The following is a 19555-nucleotide window of genomic DNA, read 5'->3' as shown; positions in this document are numbered from 1 at the left end:
CTCGACACTCTGACTTGTAAATAGTAATGCATCCTCTTTCTTCTTTGGGGTCCCTATCAAAACATCGTTTCGGCATATTCACAGGGCATACTGTGAGTTTTCATTTTTCTGTTCCCCTGATCGAATAGTTCACATCATTCAATTTTCTTTCAATTTGATAAAGACCACTATTCATTTATTTTTAATTCATTCGCGGGACTTAGGTATCTCTGGCTGGCCAGCACTTATTACCCATCCCTAGTTGCCTTGGTGGTGATGAGCTGCCTACTTGAATCGCTGGAGTCCAAGTGCTGTGGGTTGACTCATAATGCCGTTACGGAGGCAATTCCCGGATTTTGATCCAGCGACTGTGAAGGAACGGCGATATATTTCCAAGTCAGGATGGTGTGTGGCTTGGAGCGAAACTTGCAGGTGGTGATGTTCCCATTTTTCGGCTGCCCTTGTGTTTGTAGATGGAAGTTGTCGTGATTTTGAATGTGCTGTCTAAGCATCGTTGGCGAATTTCTGCAGTGCATCTTGTAGATAGTATACTCTGCTGCTACTGCGCGGCGGTGGTGGAGGGATTGAATATTTATAGATTTGGTGCCAATCAAGCGGGATGCTTTGTCCTGGATGGTGTCAATCTTCTTGAGTGTTGTTGGAGCTGCACCCATCCAAGCAAGTGAGGAGTATTCCATCACACTCCTGACTTGTGCTTTGCAGGTGGTGGAAAGGCTTTGGGGAGTGTGGAGGTGAGCTACTCGCCGCAGTATTCCAAGCGTCTGACCTGGTCTTGTAGCGTCTCTGTTTATGTGGTGATTTCAGTTGAGCTTCTGGTCAATGGTAACGCCAAGGATGTTGACAGTGTCGAATTCAATGATGGTTACACCATTGAATGTCAAGAGGCGTGGTTAGAGTGTCACTTATTGGTGAACGTCATTTCCTAGCATTTGCGTGGTGCGAATGTTACTTGTCACTTGTCAGCCCAAGCCTGCATATTGCCCAGATCTTGTTGCATTTGAACATGGACTGCTTCAGTATCTGAGGAGTCGCGAATGATGCTGAACTTTGTGCAATCATTGTCAAACACCCCCTTTTCTGACCATATGACCAAGTGAAGGTCATTGATGAAGCAGCTGAAGATTGTTGGCCCTAGGACACTACCCTGAGGGAGTCCTGCAGAGATGTCCTGAAGCTGAGATGACTGACCATCCACAACCACAAACATCTTCCAATATATCAGGTATGATTCCAACCAGTGGAGGGTTTTCCCTTGATACACATTGATTCCACTGTCGCAAAGGCTCCTTGATTCATCACTCGGTCAAACGTGGCCTTGATTTCAAGGGCTGTCACTCTCACCTCACCTCTGGAATTCGCCACTAAACCTTTTCCTTAATGGTTCACCTATCACAGCTAATAATGCTATAAATTTATCCCCGCTAGCAGTACCACCAATTGCTGATTTCTTACCTGTTCATCTTCTAAGTAGCAGTATCTTCTAAGATGAAGAGGTAAGAAATCAACAATTGGTGGTACTGCTAGTGGGGATAAATTTATAGCATTATTAGCTGTGATAGGTGAACCATTAAGGAAAAGGTTTAGTGGTGAATTCCAGAGGTGAGGTGAGAGTGACAGCCCTTGACATCAAGGCCACGTTTGACCGAGTGATGAATCAAGGAGCCTTTGTGACACTGGAATCATCACATGCAGACACACAGCATAATGTTGTTTTGCCAACTAACCAGCCTTAGTTCATCTCTCTTAAAAGCCTAAGGTCTAGTTCAACAATACAGTGTCAGAACCCTGACTCACCGAATTCTCTATGATATATGTAAGTCGTCTTCTTTCCCTATAATCAAAAATGATGTCAATGGAACTTTATTGATATGATTTGTTCGGTGCATCCCTAATTTCAAATATACGACTCCTGGAATTCTGTTCCCTTAATCCTCTGGATAACCCTAATTGCCAGTCCTGAACATTGCCTTTAAAGTGTGATGTCACCGTTCAGATGTGCCCAGCAATTCCGAATGTTAGTCACTGGATTTAAATTGCTTCCCTGTTAAGATAGCCATAACCTTCATGACTAACATGGATGCATAATTTAATTCTTGATCTATTTGTCTTCCTGTGGGCACTCCGTATATAGTTAATTCTGTGTGTTTATTCCTCTTAGCTCTAATATTAGCTTTTATTTATCATGGGAAAGCCTCTTGAAATCTAGTAGATACATCAACTATCCTCAACAAATATTCATTCCCACTTTCCATTTTAGGGAAGAGTCCCACAAAATCATTTAAAACCCTCGTGCAACATTCCTCAAAAGCTGGAATGGGTTTTAAGTGTACTGGTTTGATTACAACTTTAAGTTGTCTTATTAAATGCCCTGTGTGAATGCATTGCAAAACCCAACCACAGATTTTTCTGTCCTCTATATTATTGCTTGAGTTTTGCTTTCTCCGAAATGGTGTTCTGCTGGAAATTAGTGTGTCACCGGAATAGTTTCCTTCTATCGCCAACGGATAATGTAAGGTGATGCACTGCTGCCAATTTGTTTAGTAGCCTGAATACGTGAAGTTACTCCTCAATAAAACAACACTGTTAATACAATAACATGGCGGTAGTCACACAGATTCTTCTTCTGTGTATTCTTTGCGTAACAATTGTTTTAACTCTACGTCCTTTTGCTCTTAGTCTCCCAAATTTCGTCATCTAAAGCTAAGTTATTCGCCTTTTATCCACGGCTGTTCTTTCCCAATTATCTGATAAAAGTTGTTCCTGTTAACTGAACCTCAATCTCCTCATCTATACTCTTTTATTCATTCTCCTGTCTCAACCTCTGGCTTTGTGAACTTGTTACAACACAGTCAGGGAATATCCCAGAATAAGCTACCGGTCACAGTTCAGTTTGATTTTACATTGGCTTTTCAAACCACCCCTACCCCCCACCTGTGATCCAGCTATATCATTAAACAGATTAAAATGTATCACTGGAAAAATATGATTACTCCATTACTGCTACCATCACTGTTTTCATAGGGCTCTCCAACATTGTCTTACATAATGGAACACTAATCTTTTTACAATGAATTCTACACACTGCTACCATCCTGATAAAACTGCGTCTGGGCTAAAGTAAAAATTGACTGGGTCCCGTTTCAATGAAGTCGAACTTCATGACCAGATATCCCTGATAGAGGTGGGTACGTTCGTTAAAGACATCATAGAATCATAGAAACCCTACAGCACAGAAAGAGGCCATTCGGCCCATCGAGTCTGCACCGACCACATTCCCACCCGGGCCCTCCCCCCATATCCCGACATATATACCCACTAATCCCTCTAACCTACGCATTTCAGGACACTAAGGGCAATTTTAGCATGGACAATCAACCTAACCTGCTCATCTTTGGACTGTGGGAGGAAACTGGAGCACCCGGAGGAAACCCACACAGACATGAGGAGAATGTGGAAACTCCACACAGACAGTGACCCAAGCCGGGAATCGGACCCAGGGCCCTGGACCTGTGAAGAAGCAGTGCTAACCACTATACTACCGTGCCGCCCGCATCTGGCATTCGCTTATCAACCAAAATCCAAAAGTATGTTATGAAGCTCGATTTGCCCCTATAGAGCCATAGAGGCATAGAGGTTTACAGCATGGAAATAGGCCTTCGGCCCAACTTGTCCATGCCACTCTTCTTTTCAACCCCTAAGCGAGTCCGAATTGCCTGCATTTGACCCATATCCCTCCATATCAATGTAACTGTCGAAATGCTTTTTAAAATACAAAATTGTACCCGCCTCTACTACTACCTCTGGCAGCTTGTTCCAGACACACTGTGTGAAAAAGAATGCCCCTCTGGACCCTTTTGTGTCTCTCCCCTCTCACCATAGACCTATGCCCTCTAGTTTTAGACTCCCGTACCTTTGGGGAAAGATACTGACTTTTTAGCTGATCTGTGCCCCTCATTATTTCATGGATGCCAATAAGGTCACCCCTCAGCCTTCTATGCTCCAGAGAAACACATCCCAGTCTATCAAGCCTCTTCTTATAACTGAAACCATCAAGTCCCGGTAGCATCCTAGTAAATCTATTTTGCATTCTTTCTAGTTTAATAATATCCTTTCTATAATACGGTGACTAGGACTGTACACAATATTCCAAATGTGGCCTTACCAATGTCTGTTACAACTTCAACAAGACGTCCCAACTCCTGTATTTAATGTCCTGACCAATGAAAACAGGCATGCTGAATGCCTTTTTCACACTCTGTCCACCTGTGACTCCACTTTAAAAGGAGCTACGAACCTGTACCCCTAGATCTCTTTGTTCTGTAACTCTCCCCAACGCCCTACCATTAACTGAGTAAGTCCTGCCCTGGTTCAATCTACCAAAATGCATCACCTCACATTTATCTAAATTAAACTCCATCTGCCATTCATCAGCCCACTGCCCCAATTCATCAAGATAAAGCACCAGTTCTTCTTGCGATTTTAGCATTATAGTGACGATAAATGTTTCACTCCTGGGGTGATTATAATGGCTCACTAGTTAACTTTTATCGGAGCAAACTTTATTTAAATATATAGTTTTAGTCTAACAAATGCATCAGCTTAATGCATCATTGTGAAGGTCAAAACAGAAACTGCAAGGCATTTTATTTAGCTAACACAGAACACAACATGTTTTAATTTTTATATAAGGGTGAGCTTAATGTGTTTCGCCCCAGGAATTATTCAATTAGAAACATAGAAAATAGAAGAAGGAGTAAGCCATTCGGCCCTTCGAGCTTTCTCCGCCATTCACTTTGATAATAGCTCATCATCAAAATTAATATCCTGATCCCAACATGCCCCCATATCCCTTAATCTACTTAATCCCCGAGGGCTATATCGTATCTCTTCTTGAAATTATGCAATGTTCTCATCTCAACTACTTTCTGTGGTAGGAAATTCCACAGATTCACCACTCTGGGTGAAGAAATTTCTCCGCAGCTCACTCCTAAAAGGGTTGTCCTCAACGTTGACCCCTAGTTCTGGACTCCTCGTCAACGGGGACATTCTTTCTGAACGCACCCTGTTTAATCCTCTTCAAAATTTATAATATTCTTTGAGATCCCCTCTCACTCTTCTAAACTCCAAGGAATACACTCCTGTCGCCCAAACCTGTATGTTTTAACCTCTGCAGCGAATAAAGGCTCAAAGTCGACTTTAACTATTTAAACACAATTTTATTTATTCTGTAGCTACTTAAACAGCAGTAAATACTTGTAATGCATAAACCAAATACTCGCTATCAGCTATTTTACTTAACTTAAGAAGGATTTCCACTTGCAATTAAAACCCGGCCTGGATTTTGTTGTCACATGTAGTCAGTTCATTGTTCTCTTCTCCTTCCAGATGTAACCTCTTCTGGTGAGCTTGAGTCCCGGGTTCTACACACAGCCTTTCTGAACAAGATCTTTGTGTGAGCAGTGTTAAAACTCCAAAAGTTCCTGGGTAATCTGCCAATGAATTGATCAGGACTCCAATTGCATCGTTCGATTAGGCCAATCAAATCCAACGATAGTATTGTTGGTCACTTCAGGCCTCATCATCAAAGTGCATATTGATTACATTCCAATGCTCAGCTATGGAAGACTGGCTCCAAAAGTATGTTCACCACTCATTTCCGCCAAGGACAAGCTGTTGAATCTGAAATCTTATGTCCTTTGAAAAATTCCAGACCACTGGCCACAAGGAAAATCCAGCATAGTGAAAAAAAACAACTTTATCCTAAAAATCAGCTTTGCTTGATTGAAGATCTTTCAGCATATTAAAAGTTAAAACTCCATTCAGCCACAGTCTCTCCTCTTGATCCTCGAGCGCAAGCGAAATGGATCACAGAAAATGACCAAGTTCATCTGCAAGTGAAACTTAAACCTCAAGCCAATCAACTAAATTAATGCAAGTTACACCATATCAATGTTATATTACATACACCACTTAAGACATTACAAACAACATTCTTTCTTATAGCACCATATTTCCTCATTCAACTGTTTTATTATCTCTTTCTTCCACTTGGTAAATCTTATTGTTAACACAATGAAATACAACAAAGTACTCAAGATTAATAATACTGCAGCACGAGCATTAATTGGACCCAAGGATGAGTTTGTATGTTCCAACCACAATTACAGAAATCATCCCACCAATTTGTTTCCTTTATATTCTTGATATCCTGATCAATAGTTTTAACTATTTGTTTCACTTGAATGAAAATGTGAGAAGCTGTAGCTAAGCGTGTTCTAATATACTCCAAATGTTCAGGTAGTAGGTTGATAGTAGAATTCAATATATTGTTCAAAATATTGACCTAAAGTGTCTTGTAGTTGATCTGTTACGTTTAATATTGATTCTTGTCTTTGATGTATTTCAACTAATTCAATATAGCTTATTCCCGCTGGTATTTGTGGAGTAACACAAAAACAAGTGTGAGTGATATTACGAACCAAAGCTCCATGCTGATAATGGTCTAATGAGGAGATAATGCAATATTCACCCTTTCCTCTATAAGCTACCTTCGTAATGTCTGTATCTAGACGCCTAACTTCCATTGTACAATTTAAATTGTCATCAACTTAAACCCACACGAAGCCTGTTCATTTGAATATATGGGATATGGACAAACAAATAGTCTTTCCGATTGTCGACACTCCCTTAAAGCACCCACCAAATTTCCCTCTTTTTCTACAACAAAAGGTAAAACATTATCATATCCCATCCACATACCATCGATAATGGTACCAATTTTCTAAACCTCCGGTACTTTCCATCCCACTGAATCCATTGGAAGCATTGGAATCCCCACTACTAATCCTAAAGCTTTATGTAACTTTCCACCACAATTATCCTCAAACCAACCCTTAGCTAATTGTCGAAATTGACATCAGGATACATTAGGATGTCTTCGCCCAGGACTCAAATAATCTAACTGTACATTACTTATCCAGGGTGGAACCTTCCCCTGGTTAGCTTGTTCCGATTCTCTCTAAGTTGCTCTAACATCCAATTCCCATAAACACTATATAATGTTCTATTCTGCTGCTCCTGTCGTCAACAGCATTGTCTTTAATAGTTTGGTTTGAGTACGTCCTTCTAACACAGTCACCATATATTTATTCGCACGCTGTAAGAAGAATGATCCTGATGCAGCATTCTGTTTATTGTTATTTACTTCAGCCATTATTTGCTTAACCTGCCCGTTAATGTTTGAAGTTTAAAGTCCAGATTTGCCAAATCAAGAATACTAACCATGGGCACTCCTGCTCTGTAAGAAGTTGCCAAATCATTAATTAACTGCCTCCTTTGGCGACCTTTTGAATCACTAAACCATTCTTGCTCTTCATTTGTTACTTCTTGCTTTACCACTCTCTGTGTTAAATAAAAATATAACTCCCAAAGTTGAGAGGGACACCAATCAGGTAAATGTACTTGAATGAAATCCAATACAACTGGTACCAATTCACAGCAAATATTGTCATAAACTATCCCGTTAATATCTGTTATTACTAAACCATTTTGAAGTCCAGAGTATTCACTGGACAAGGATATATCATTGGTGGAGATGAGGTCGTTGAGTAAAATTCAGATTCAAATTCAGGTGTACTATGTACCAAAGAAGGTACTCAAGAGGTAAGTTCAACTCTCCAATGTACTTGATATTTAAGATAATCCTTATCTGCATCATGAACCCCTTTGCAAACACCACGTTCATACTTATCAGGAATTTGTATTGGAATTTGAATTCTACCAATCTCATCTCGGGGTATATAGGTTCTACATAACATTGTAAATCGTACAGTTGTCACTAAAAAAAGTTACACGCCGTGACATAATTGAACCTCTTGTAAACTTAAACATGGCACAATGAGTTTGATTATATCATTGTACAGCAAACTCATATTTGAACATGTATAGACATCCAAACATAACCCATGAATGCCACTCTTTACACTGTGTTGCATTCGAAGGAGTAAACCATAAATCTCCCAGTTGTCTTTTGTCATGTCTGTTGTAAGATACCGATTGTGACGATCTGACATCATTCAGCAAAATCAGAAGAGCAATTACCACGGAAAAAAGTCATTTCCCCTGCAACGGAACATAACCTGCTGTTATGTACAGTTTATATTAGCTCTTGTTCTCATTTAGAAACTGATGGATTTATCTTCCTGTTGGAACCAATTTGGCTTAAATAGAAAATAACCTTACCCGTTACATTGGTAAATCGATAATTACTTCAAATTATGTGATTTACCACTAGGCGGATGTAAAAGCATTATCATCTCTATAGGATGATAATAAAATATCCCATAATGAAAAGGAAAGTTAAGAACCAATTCTGGTGAGAAGAAGCAACAGGAAACTATCATAAGAACATAAGAAATAGGAGCAGGAGTAGGCCATCTAGCCCCTCGAGCCTGCCCCGCCATTCAATAAGATCATGGCTGATCTGACGTGGATCAGTACCACTTACCCGCCTGATCCCCATAACCCGTAATTCCCTTACCGATCAGGAATCCATCCATCCGCGCTTTAAACATATTCAGCGAGGTAGCCTCCACCACCTCAGTGGGCAGAGAACTCCAGAGATTCACCACCCTCTGGGAGAAGAAGTTCCTCCTCAACTCTGTCTTAAACCGACCCCCTTTATTTTGAGGCTGTGTGCTCTAGTTTTAACTTCCTTACTAAGTGGAAAGAATCTCTCCGCCTCCACCCTATCCAGCCCCCGCATTATCTTATAAGTCTCCGTAAGATCCCCCCTCATCTTTCTAAACTCCAACGAGTACAAACCCAATCTCCTCAGCCTCTCCTCATAATCCAAACCCCTCATCTCCAGTATCAACCTGGTGAACCTTCTCTGCACTCCCTCCAATGCCAATATATCCTTCCTCATATAAGGGGACCAATACTGCACACAGTATTCCAGCTGCGGCCTCACCAATGCCCTGTACAGCTGCATCAAGACATCCCTGCTTTTATATTCTATCCCCCTCGCTATATAGGCCAACATCCCATTTGCCTTCTTGATCACCTGTTGTACCTGCAGACTGGGCTTTTGCGTCTCATGCACCAGGACCCCCAGGTCCCTTTGCACGGTAGCATGTTTTAATTTGTTTCCATTGAGATAGTAATCCCATTTGTTATTATTTCCTCCAAAATGTATAACCTCGCATTTATCAACGTTATACTCCATTTGCCATATCCTCGCCCACTCACTCAGCCTGTCCAAATCTCTCTGCAGATCTTCTCCGTCCTCCACACGATTCACTTTTCCACTTAGCTTTGTGTCGTCTACAAACTTCGTTACCCTACACTCCGTCCCCTCCTCCAGATCATCTATATAAATGGTAAATAGTTGCGGCCCGAGTACCGATCCCTGCAGCACGCCACTAGTTACCTTCCTCCAACCGGAAAAACACCCATTTATTCCGACTCTTTGCTTCCTGTCGGATAGCCAGTCCCCAATCCACTTTAACACACTACCCCCAACTCCGTGAGCCCTAATCTTCTTCAGCAGCCTTTTATGGGGCACCTTATCAAACGCCTTTTGGAAATCCAAAAACACCGCATCCACCGGTTCTCCTCCATCAACCGCCCTAGTCACATCTTCATAAAAATCCAACATGTTCGTCAAGCACGACTTTCCCCTCATGAATCATTAATAAGACAAAACTGTAGAAGATCCATCCAAGAAGAGTTAGAGACAATCTGAATGACATAAGGAACACAGAGTGTCAAAATACAGAGTGTCAAGTTGAACTGTGTTCCATCTACAAGATCGTGTAACATGTGATAAGTACCCTCAGAAACGTTGGCCTTGAGCACCATGGCAATCAAGATTTATTTCATCATTTGGGAACTCGTTTAAGCACAGAAAGTTTACTAGGTTTATCTGGAGGCACACGTTTCTTAATTTGAACTTCATCCTGTCTACCCAGAAGCTCACTTTGTACCCGATCACAAGTTTCAATTTTGAACAGAAGCATTTTGTCTAATTAATTGTCGCTTTTAATCCCTGTGCCAACCCTTACACTAACACACCACTAACCCCTGATTATTATCATTAGTAACGGTCACATCAGATTTCGGACCTTCTAACTTTTGAATTCCAGACTCCTCTCTGCCAATATATTCTATCCCCTCGTGATCAGAAGTATTTACTAATTCTGTCCGTCCCGATGTATGCAATGCTCGGAATTCCTCCGAAATGTCTGCAGAAAATTTTGGTTTAACCTCGTTTTTTACAGAAGCATCGAAAGGACGTTCCTCTGAACTAGATTGGGAAGGAAAATGAACTCAGAATGTATTCAGATTCCGAATCGCTTGAGGAAAAAAAATCATTAAGCCGTAGTCTAATGACATAACCATAATCCAATGATACTGATGATTAATTTGTGCCCTACATAATTTCAACTGGTTAACATGGGACCAACCAGTTTTCCCAGTGTCTAATAACACTTTGTTCACAGATGGGATGGCTTTGTCAATTATGCATAAGGACCTGAACATCTGGGAGAGAAAAATCCACCAGGATTGTAAAGATGAAGCATCACCTTTTGCCCTACTGCATACTCAACTGGATTTACTTTACTATCAAAATAGGTCTTGCTCTGTTGTTCCTTCTGTCCATCTTGACAGCTGCTGCAAAATGTGCAGCCTGTACAGTCTCTAACAATTGCTACACTATCTTTTCACGATTAAGAGCCGTAAGTACTGGTTCTGAGGCATCTAACCCCAACAGATAGTCAACACCTCTCAAAGGACGCCCAGTCATTAGCATATGAGGTGTATACCCGGTGGAACGAGAGATAAAAGGGAACACTATGTCCCAGGTAGAATTATATTGATTTACCATCTTCTTTATCATACTCTTTGAAGTATGGTTCATTCGTTCCACTATCCCACTAGACTGAGGACAATATGCTATGTGGATTTTCTGAGTAATTCCAAACATTTTCCTAACAATATGCACGACCTTCCCAGTAAAATGTGTACCCTGGTCTGATTATATATGCCGCGGTAACCCCCATCTTGTAAAAACATGTTGTACTAAAATTTGAGCAGTGGCTTTAGCGGTATTAGATCGCACAGGAAATGTCTCAATCCATTTTGTAAAGGTGTCAATAATATCCAGGACATACATGCAACTGTCTTGCATGTCTGTCGTGGAACAATGTAATCAATTTGAAGATTAGTCCAAGGTCCCTCTACAGGCCGATAATATCATAACATCCCCTTTTGTGCATACCAATCGGGATTGTTCTGTGCAAAGATCAAACAGTTTTCAACAAAATGCCTTATACCATCACTGAGATTAGGCCACCAAAACAATTTCTTAATCCGTTCTACTGTGGTATCTGTGCCTTAATGAGCATGCCCATCATGATATTGGTAAATAATTTGATTCCTATCCTGCCTTGTACGACATACTGTCCCTCTTTAAGAATCACCCCATCTTTCAGTTGTAATTGATCCGTCTATCATAGGGAGTTGGATATACCCCTTGCTGTATTTGATTTTAATCAGCATCTCCACTCTGAGCCAATTGTACATCTTCAATATTAGTCTGACTAACTGTAAGAGCTTCAATCTGATCCACAGATGGAGGCTGCCAAAAATCCCCTGAACGAGCCCCTTGTTTCACCAAGTCGTCAGCCCTGAAGTTATGTCTTGGTGAAGTTTTATGGTGGCCCTTGGAGCAGAATAGTCCACGTACGAAACAAACTTGACTAAAAGAGCCATCTTAAACTCGGCCATCTAACAAAAGCTGCAGAGGTGTGTGTTCTGTTAAAACTGTTAAGGGGTTAAAGCCAATTATATATGTGAAAAATTGTACTGCCCAAAACACCGCTAAAAGATGGCACTAACGCACAGTAAACCCTTGTTCCACTTGAGTAAGGAGTTGGAAGGCGTAAGCCACAGGTCCCAGTCTGTTGTGTATTTCCTGTAAAAGAACAGCAGAGATAGTTAAACCTGTTGCGGCCACTTCCAATGCAAATGGAAGATCAGGATCTGGCACCAATACTGATGGTGTTGATGCCAAAGCACGCTTTAAATCAGGAACTGCTTGTGTGTACTATTTACTCCATAGCCATGGAACATTTCTGCGCAGTAGCTCTGACAATGGAGCAGATTTTGTTGCAAACCCATCAATGTGATTTCTGCAGTATCCCGCGAAACCAAGGAAAGATCGAAGTGCACCAAAATCCTTCGAAGGAGGCAATTGTAAGATCGAATCAATTCGTTTTTGCTTAATCTCTCGTTTACATGAGTAACACCAGTACCCAAATGAACCACACGAGATTACATGATTTGATCATTCTCACGGTTAACTTCAGAACTTAAATTAATAAGGATGGTAAGCAATTCATCGAACAACTGGAGAAGCTCCGATTTAGGGAAAACATATTGTTTCTGTGATTTCGGATCTGGACCTTCAATCATGATTTCACCCTCTATCCTTCCACAATCATGTTAATGCTGCGCAAACCCAGCCTCGTGTTTGATATAATCCTTTGTTTGCTAGAATGGTTGGGGAGGATTTAAGCGAATATCTCAGGGGGATGGGAACCTATGTCAGGAGTCCGAGAAGCAGAGAGCAAAGACAAAATGTGGGGAGAATGTTCCAACTACATCAAAAATCAGGAGATAAGTTTAAAAGGAAGGAGAACTCAGGAGATGTTATTAATGGAAGTGTTAGAATTCAAAAATACGGTTCGAAAACTGGCATAAGGGCACTTTATCTGAATGCTCGTAGCATTCTAAACAAGGTAAATGATTTGACAGCACAGATCATTGCGAACAAGTATGATTTGGTGGTCATTACAGAGACATGGTTGCAGGATGGTCACGACTGGGAGTTAAAGATCCAGAGGTATCAGACTGTTCGGAGCGACCGACAGGAAGGCAAGGGAGATGGTGTAGCTCTGATATTTAAGGATGACATCAGGGTGGTAGTGAGAGATGATGTAGGTTCTATGGAAAAAAAGGTTCAATCCATTTGGGTGAAAATTAGAAATAATAAGGAGAAAAAGTCACTCATAGGCGTAGTCTATAGGACACCAAATAATGACATCATGGTGGGGCGAGACATAAACAAAGAAATAACGGATGCATCAACAAATGGTACAGCAATTACCATGGGGGATTTTAATCTACATATCAATTGGTCAAACCAGGTCGGTCAAGGCAGCTTTGAGGAGGAGTTCATAGATTGCATCTGTGATAGCTTCTTGAACAATATGTAACGGAATCTATCCTAGATCTGGTCCTGTGTAATGGGAAGGGAATAATTAGTGATCTTGCAGTTAGGGATCCTCTTGTGAGAAACGATCACAGTATAGTTGAATTTAAAATACAGATGGAGTGTGAGAAGTTAAAATCCAATACCGGTGTCTGTGCTTAAACAAAGGAGACTACAAAGGGATGAGTGAGGAGTTGGCTAAGGTAGACTGGGAGCAAAAACGTCATGGTGGGACAATTGAGAAACAGTGGAAGACTTTCAAAGCAATCTTTCACAGTGCTCAGCAAAAGTATATACCAGTGGTAAGGAAGAACTGCAGAAAAAGAGATAATCAGCCATGGATATCTCAGGAAATAAAGGAGGGTATCAAATTGAAAGAAAATGCATACAAAGTGGCAAAGATTAGTGGGAACCTCGAGGATTTGGAAATCTTGAAAGGTCACGAAAAAAGCTATAAAAAAAAGTAAGATGGATTATGAGAGTAAACTGGCTCAGAATATAAAAGCAGATAGCAAAGGTTTCTACAAATATATAAAATGAAAAAGAGTGGCTAAAGTAAACATTGGTCCTTTAAAGGATGAGAAGGGGGATGTAAGAACTGAAAATGAGAAAATGGCTGAGGCATTTATCAGGTATTTTGTGTCAGTCTTCACAGTGGAAGACACAAATAACATTCCAAAAATTGATGACAGGAAGCCTGTGGCAGGTGAGAACCTAGAAACTATCATTATCACGAAAAGTGGTGTTGGGCAAGCTAATGGGGCTAAAGGTAGAAAAGCCTCCTGCCCCTGATGGAATGCATCCCAGGATACTAAAGAGATGGCGGGAGAAATAGCAAATGCACGAGTGGTAATTGACCAAAATTCGTTGGACTCCGGGGTGGTTCCCACAGATTGGAAAACAGCAAATGTGATGGCACTGTTTAAAAAAAGGAAGTAGACAAAAGCCAGGTCACTACAGCCCGGTTAGTTTAACTTCTGTAGTAGGGAAAATGATTGAATCTATCATCAAGGAAGAAATGGAGAGACATCTGGATATAAATTGTTCCATTGGTAAGACACAGCATGGGTTCGTTAAGGAAAGGTAATCTTTAACTAATTTGGTGGAATTATTTGACGACGTTACATGTGCAGTGGATAATGGGGAGCATGGGGATGTTGTGTATCTGGATTTCCAGAAGGCATTTGACAAGCTGCCGCTCCAAAGACTGCTACATAAGATAAATGTGCACGGTGTTATGGGTAATGTATTAGCATGGATAGAGGATTGGTTAACTAACAGAAAACAAAGAATGGGGGTAAATGGGTATTTTTCTGGTTGGCGATCAGTGACTGGTGGTGTGCCTCAGGGATCAGTGTTGGGACCACAATTGTTTATGGTTTACATAGATGGTTTGGAATTGGGGACCAAGCATAGTGTGTCAAAAGTCGCAGATGACACTAAGATGTGTGGCAGAGCAAAGTTTGCAGAGGACGCTGGAAGTCTGCAAAGGGATACAGATAGCCTATGTGAGTGGCCGAGGGTCTGGCAGATGGAGTACAATGTTGGTAAATTTGCGGTCATCCATTTTGTAGGAATAAGAGCAAAATGGACAATTATTTAAATGGTAAAAAAAATGCAGCATGCTGCTGTGCAGAGGGACCTGGGTGTCCTTGTGCAGGAATCTCAAGGAGTTGGTTTGCAGGTACAGCTGGTAATTAAGAAGGCAAATGGAATTTTGTCCTTTATTGCGAGAGGGATGGAGTTTAAAAACGGCGAGGTGATGTTGCAGCTGTATAAGGTGCTGGTGAGACCACACCTGGAGTACTATGTACAGTTTTGGTCTCCTTACTTGAGAAAGGATATACTGGCACTGGAGGGGGTGCAGAGGAAATTCACTAGGTTGATTCCGGAGTTGAGGGGGTTGGCTTATGAGGACAGAGTCGGTTAGCCTGTGGCTATACTCATTGTAATTCAGAAGAATTTGGGGAATTCTTATAGATACATATAAGATTGTGAAGGGAATAGATAAGATAGATGCAGGAACGTTGTTTCCACTGGTGAGTGAAACTAGAACTAGGTGGCACAGCCTCAAAAGAAGGGGAAGCAGATTTAGGACTGAGTTGAGGAGGAACTTCTTCATACAAAGGGTTGCGAATCCGTGGAATTCCCTGCCCAGTGAAGCAGTTGAGGCTACGTCATTGAATGTTTTTAAGGCAAGGATAGATAGATGTTTGAACAGTAAAGGAATTAAGGGCTATTGTGAGCGGGTGAGTAAGTGGAGTTGAGTCCACAAAAAGATCAGCCATCATCTTATTGAATGGTGGATCAGCCTCGAGGGGCTAGCTGGGCTACTCCTGCTCCTAGTTCTTATGTTCTTTGTGTATCGGGATTATCAGACCTAGGCTCGGGATTAAACCAAAATTCGCCCACTGTGCAAATTCTAACCGCGGACGACCCGACAGCTACTTCTGCTGGAGCTTCATCTATATCAGCCATTTGCCAAATACAACAATTAACTGGAGCAAAAGAAAGGTTACAATTTATCATTAAGTCAGACCCCAAAATGTGTTCTGCCATCGGGGAAAGATCTACTAAAATTGCAGGGTAGTAACAAACAATATTTCCCAATTGAAACATTAACGGTTCTTTAATAAGTCCCTCTTGCAAGTGACCAGTAAATCCACTCAGTAAGTTATACCATGAGTATGTCACGATGGTTCAACAACTTCGGATGTGTTAAGGGTATTGCAGGATTCCCCTTGTTTCCCACAGGAACTAGACGGGGCGGCCTCGTAACTCATCATCCACTGAAGGTCGCCCGACACCATCCCATCGTGCATTGCACACCCAAGTTGGAGAGTCCAGACACCGGCTATGTCTCACTTCATATGGCAGGAGTTCAGGATAATGAAAACTGCCATGTTCTGTCTCTTTCCCGGGAGCTTGCTGTATTGATCTCTGTAATGGTAACCTACAATGTCCCTGCCCAGATCTCAGAATCGACTCGAATCTCGGACTCTGTCCTGACCTCGGACCGACTCAGGCCGTGGACCCTGGGTATATGATTGGAACGGTCCCCTACAGTCAGGGGCAAAATAATCCTAATCGCCCACAATGAAAACACTTTATCTGACTAGAATCATACATAGGCTGACCTCCACCATTGGACACATATGGTGGAGCTCCCCGTGAGTAAACAGCATTACCTTTCCCTCTACGTTCATTTCTCCATAAAGGGACAGAATACAAAGCTCTCACTGGCAGCATTTTCCCACGTTTTGCAGCTTTATTTGTCTCCTTTTCTAAATCCTGTACTTCCCGTTCCCAAGCCCGGGTAATACACCTTATAGCCGATGCCTCATTATGTGTTACATCAGTTGGCTCAACAATCACAAAAGTTTTCCGACTCCCCTCAATAGGATGTGAGATCAAAGTCCGTACCCTTTGAGCAGTGTTCTCCTTATCTACACGTGATCTCTGTAATTCACCCAAATCATTCTAAAAAATGATCCAAAAGGGACTGGCAAAGGCTGTTGGATGTTTCCGTCTATGCTGTCGACACCTATTCAATCCTTCTACTGGGTCACCTTTATTTTATCCAATTGCAGTTAAAATCGCTTCTTTCATCTCCACTAAAGTTCCCTCCACAACATTTTGAGGATTGGGCAATGCAGATTGCACAGCTGGACTAAGACACAGTACACATAATTTTACCGTTCTGCCTCATCCAACCTATTAAGCACACCCGCCTGTCTAATACTTTCAAGGAAAGCAAACGGGTCTGCTGCTGGTACAAATACAGTAACTTTCTTAGCTATCTCAGCTAGTTTTGCTACCGTGAATGGAGTTGAATATGTAACTATCTCAGGCTGATCGCCCCCACTACGTTGAGTCGTTATCGGGTTCATTGGAACAGGAGGTGGCTTTGGAGGTGCTGAAGGGTCTCGCCCCACAGGAAATGGAGGTGGAGGTCGCCAATTTTCATGATGTTCCAAATATTGATTAGTTGCTGCCATCAAGGCACCCTAATCTACTGCATTCTTCTCATCCTGCACTTCAACTGCCTCAAATGCACACATCATTCCCTGTTGTATTGATAATTTTGAGTTCGACTTTTCAAGTTCTCGCTGGCACGTAGGATGGTCAGTTGCAGAAGCCTACTTTTCATTACTGAGTTGGTGTAACACCTTAAATGCTAATTGCAGATTTGTACATTTCTCTGTTAACACAGACGCAGCTTTTCCTCATAAGAACATAAGAAATAGGAGCAGGAGTAGGCCATCGAGCCGCTCAAGCCTGCTCCGCCATTCAATAAGATCATGGCTGATTTGATAGTGGGTTCAGTTCCACGTACACGTCCGCTCCCCATAACCCTTAATTCCCTTAATAGCCTCATCCTTTTCAATAATAGCTCGCTCCTTTTCATGATAAGCTCTTTCACACTGAATCTGAAACTGAGCCATGTGCAGCATATGAGCTTGATTTGTTTGTTCTTGATCTGCCACTTTAACTCGAAGCCCTTCTATACCTTTCTCCATACTACCCATTTCAATTTTAGCATCCTCCTGCACTTTCTTGACTTCCTGAATTTCCTGTACTTCTATACCCATAACCTGCTGGAACTCATTCTCTCTTATCTTCATTGTTACTCGTAGTTGCTTTATTTCTAACCTTGCATTCCCTAGTTCATCATTTAAACGCTGAACGGTCCATTCTTTTCCGTGTAACTGGCCCAGCAATTTGCAAGTTCTGTAACTTTACTCATTTTATCTACTCGCTTCCCTTGAGCTCGACACCCTTCGTTCCAACATTTTTGACCCACGGATCCCAGATGCTCTTCACTAATAATACAAAATTCCACCCTACGTGACCATTTTTTATGGAGATAATCTCTTAACATTTCTTCCCATTTCGAACACTCTGCCATTTCCCCCCGCTACTTCTACATTATACTGAGGGAGGAAGACAGGCAACTTAGCCCAGGAACTTGCTTCGTGCTAAAAAAAATAGTTCCTACTCCCCCTACGCCTGGTGTATCAGTAACGTGAATCAATCCCCAAAATACAACAGAAAGATAGGTCTTTAATCCCACTCACGGCCGGTTATAGAGTTCCCACCAGCCCTGTTTAAGCTAGGATCCCCTATACTGCATTGATACGCTCAGAGTAAACATCAGGCTTGTTCAAAATCATTTACAAGTTTTAAGAGTCCAATCTGGAGCAATTTTTACAATTACTTCGTATCGGATCGCATCTAGGGTGCCAATTATGTTGCCCAAACCTATGTGTTTTAACCTCTGCGGCGAATAAGGGCACAAATTCGACTTTAAATACGTAAACACAATTTCCTTTATTCTGTAGCTTTTTAAACAACAGTAAATACTTGCAATGCATAAGCCAAATACTCGCTATCTGTTACTTTACTTAACTTAAGGTTGATTTCCACTTGCAATTAAAACCTGGCCAGGATTTCGTTGTCACATGGATTCAGTTCTTTGTTCTCTTCTCCTTCCAGATGCTGTCTCTTCTTGTGAGCTTTATTCCGGGATTCTGCACACGGCCTTTCTGAACCAGTTCTTTGTGTCAGCAGTGTTAAAGCTCCAAAAGTTCCTTGATAATCTGCCAATGAATTGATCCGGACCCCAATTGAATCGTTCGATTCGTCCAATCAAATCCAACCATAGTATCATTGGTCACTTCAGGTCTCATCATCTAAATACATATTGTTCACATTCCAATGCCAAGCGGAGGAGATTCGTGGTGGATGGGGACAGTTCAGGTCTATGATTAATAAAGATGTGGAGCACTCAGTGCCTCCTAATTGAGATAAAGCCATATATTTACTGGCCATCCATAATGAAGAACAGGCTGTCAGCATCATGGAACATGAAGTTGTCGTTGTGACGGAGGCATCATTTGAATCAGGAATGCAGGTGGGAAGGTACTTGGAAAGAGCAGGTGTGCGAATCAATACAGGAAAAAAAAACATTCCCACAAGGCAGGAATAGCCTGAGACGAAATGCGTTCCTGGACAGTTATGACAATCCTGGAAACAATTCTTTGTTGTTTACTGATGGTGTCATTTTATGAGGGAGTTCTGAGCATATGTCTGAGATTTGGTGCTCATCCACAGATCCACGGAAAACAATGGCACCACGCATCAGTAGTTTCGGTCAAAATATCTGGGTTGGACCTAAGAGAGCGGAGCTCAGGAAGTTCACAGCAACGTTCTCAAGACCAAGGAGGAAGTTAGAAGATGGGCTGCATGTGGGGAGAGTATTCAGACGGTGAGAGAAGT

At 41.6% G+C, this 19555-nt stretch overlaps 1 pseudogene; it reads left to right on the top strand.

Annotated features, from left to right (window-relative positions):
* The window catches only part of LOC144494030 (leucine--tRNA ligase, cytoplasmic-like), an 86341-nt pseudogene extending 67450 nt beyond the window's left edge, over positions 1-18891 (top strand).
* Positions 18892-19555: the final 664 nt, after the last annotated feature.

This window comes from Mustelus asterias, chromosome 5 (assembly GCF_964213995.1).
Source record: "Mustelus asterias chromosome 5, sMusAst1.hap1.1, whole genome shotgun sequence".
NCBI lineage: Eukaryota > Metazoa > Chordata > Chondrichthyes > Carcharhiniformes > Triakidae > Mustelus > Mustelus asterias.
The sequence above is the reverse complement of the archived record's forward strand: the minus strand, read 5'-3'. Positions and strand labels throughout refer to the sequence as shown.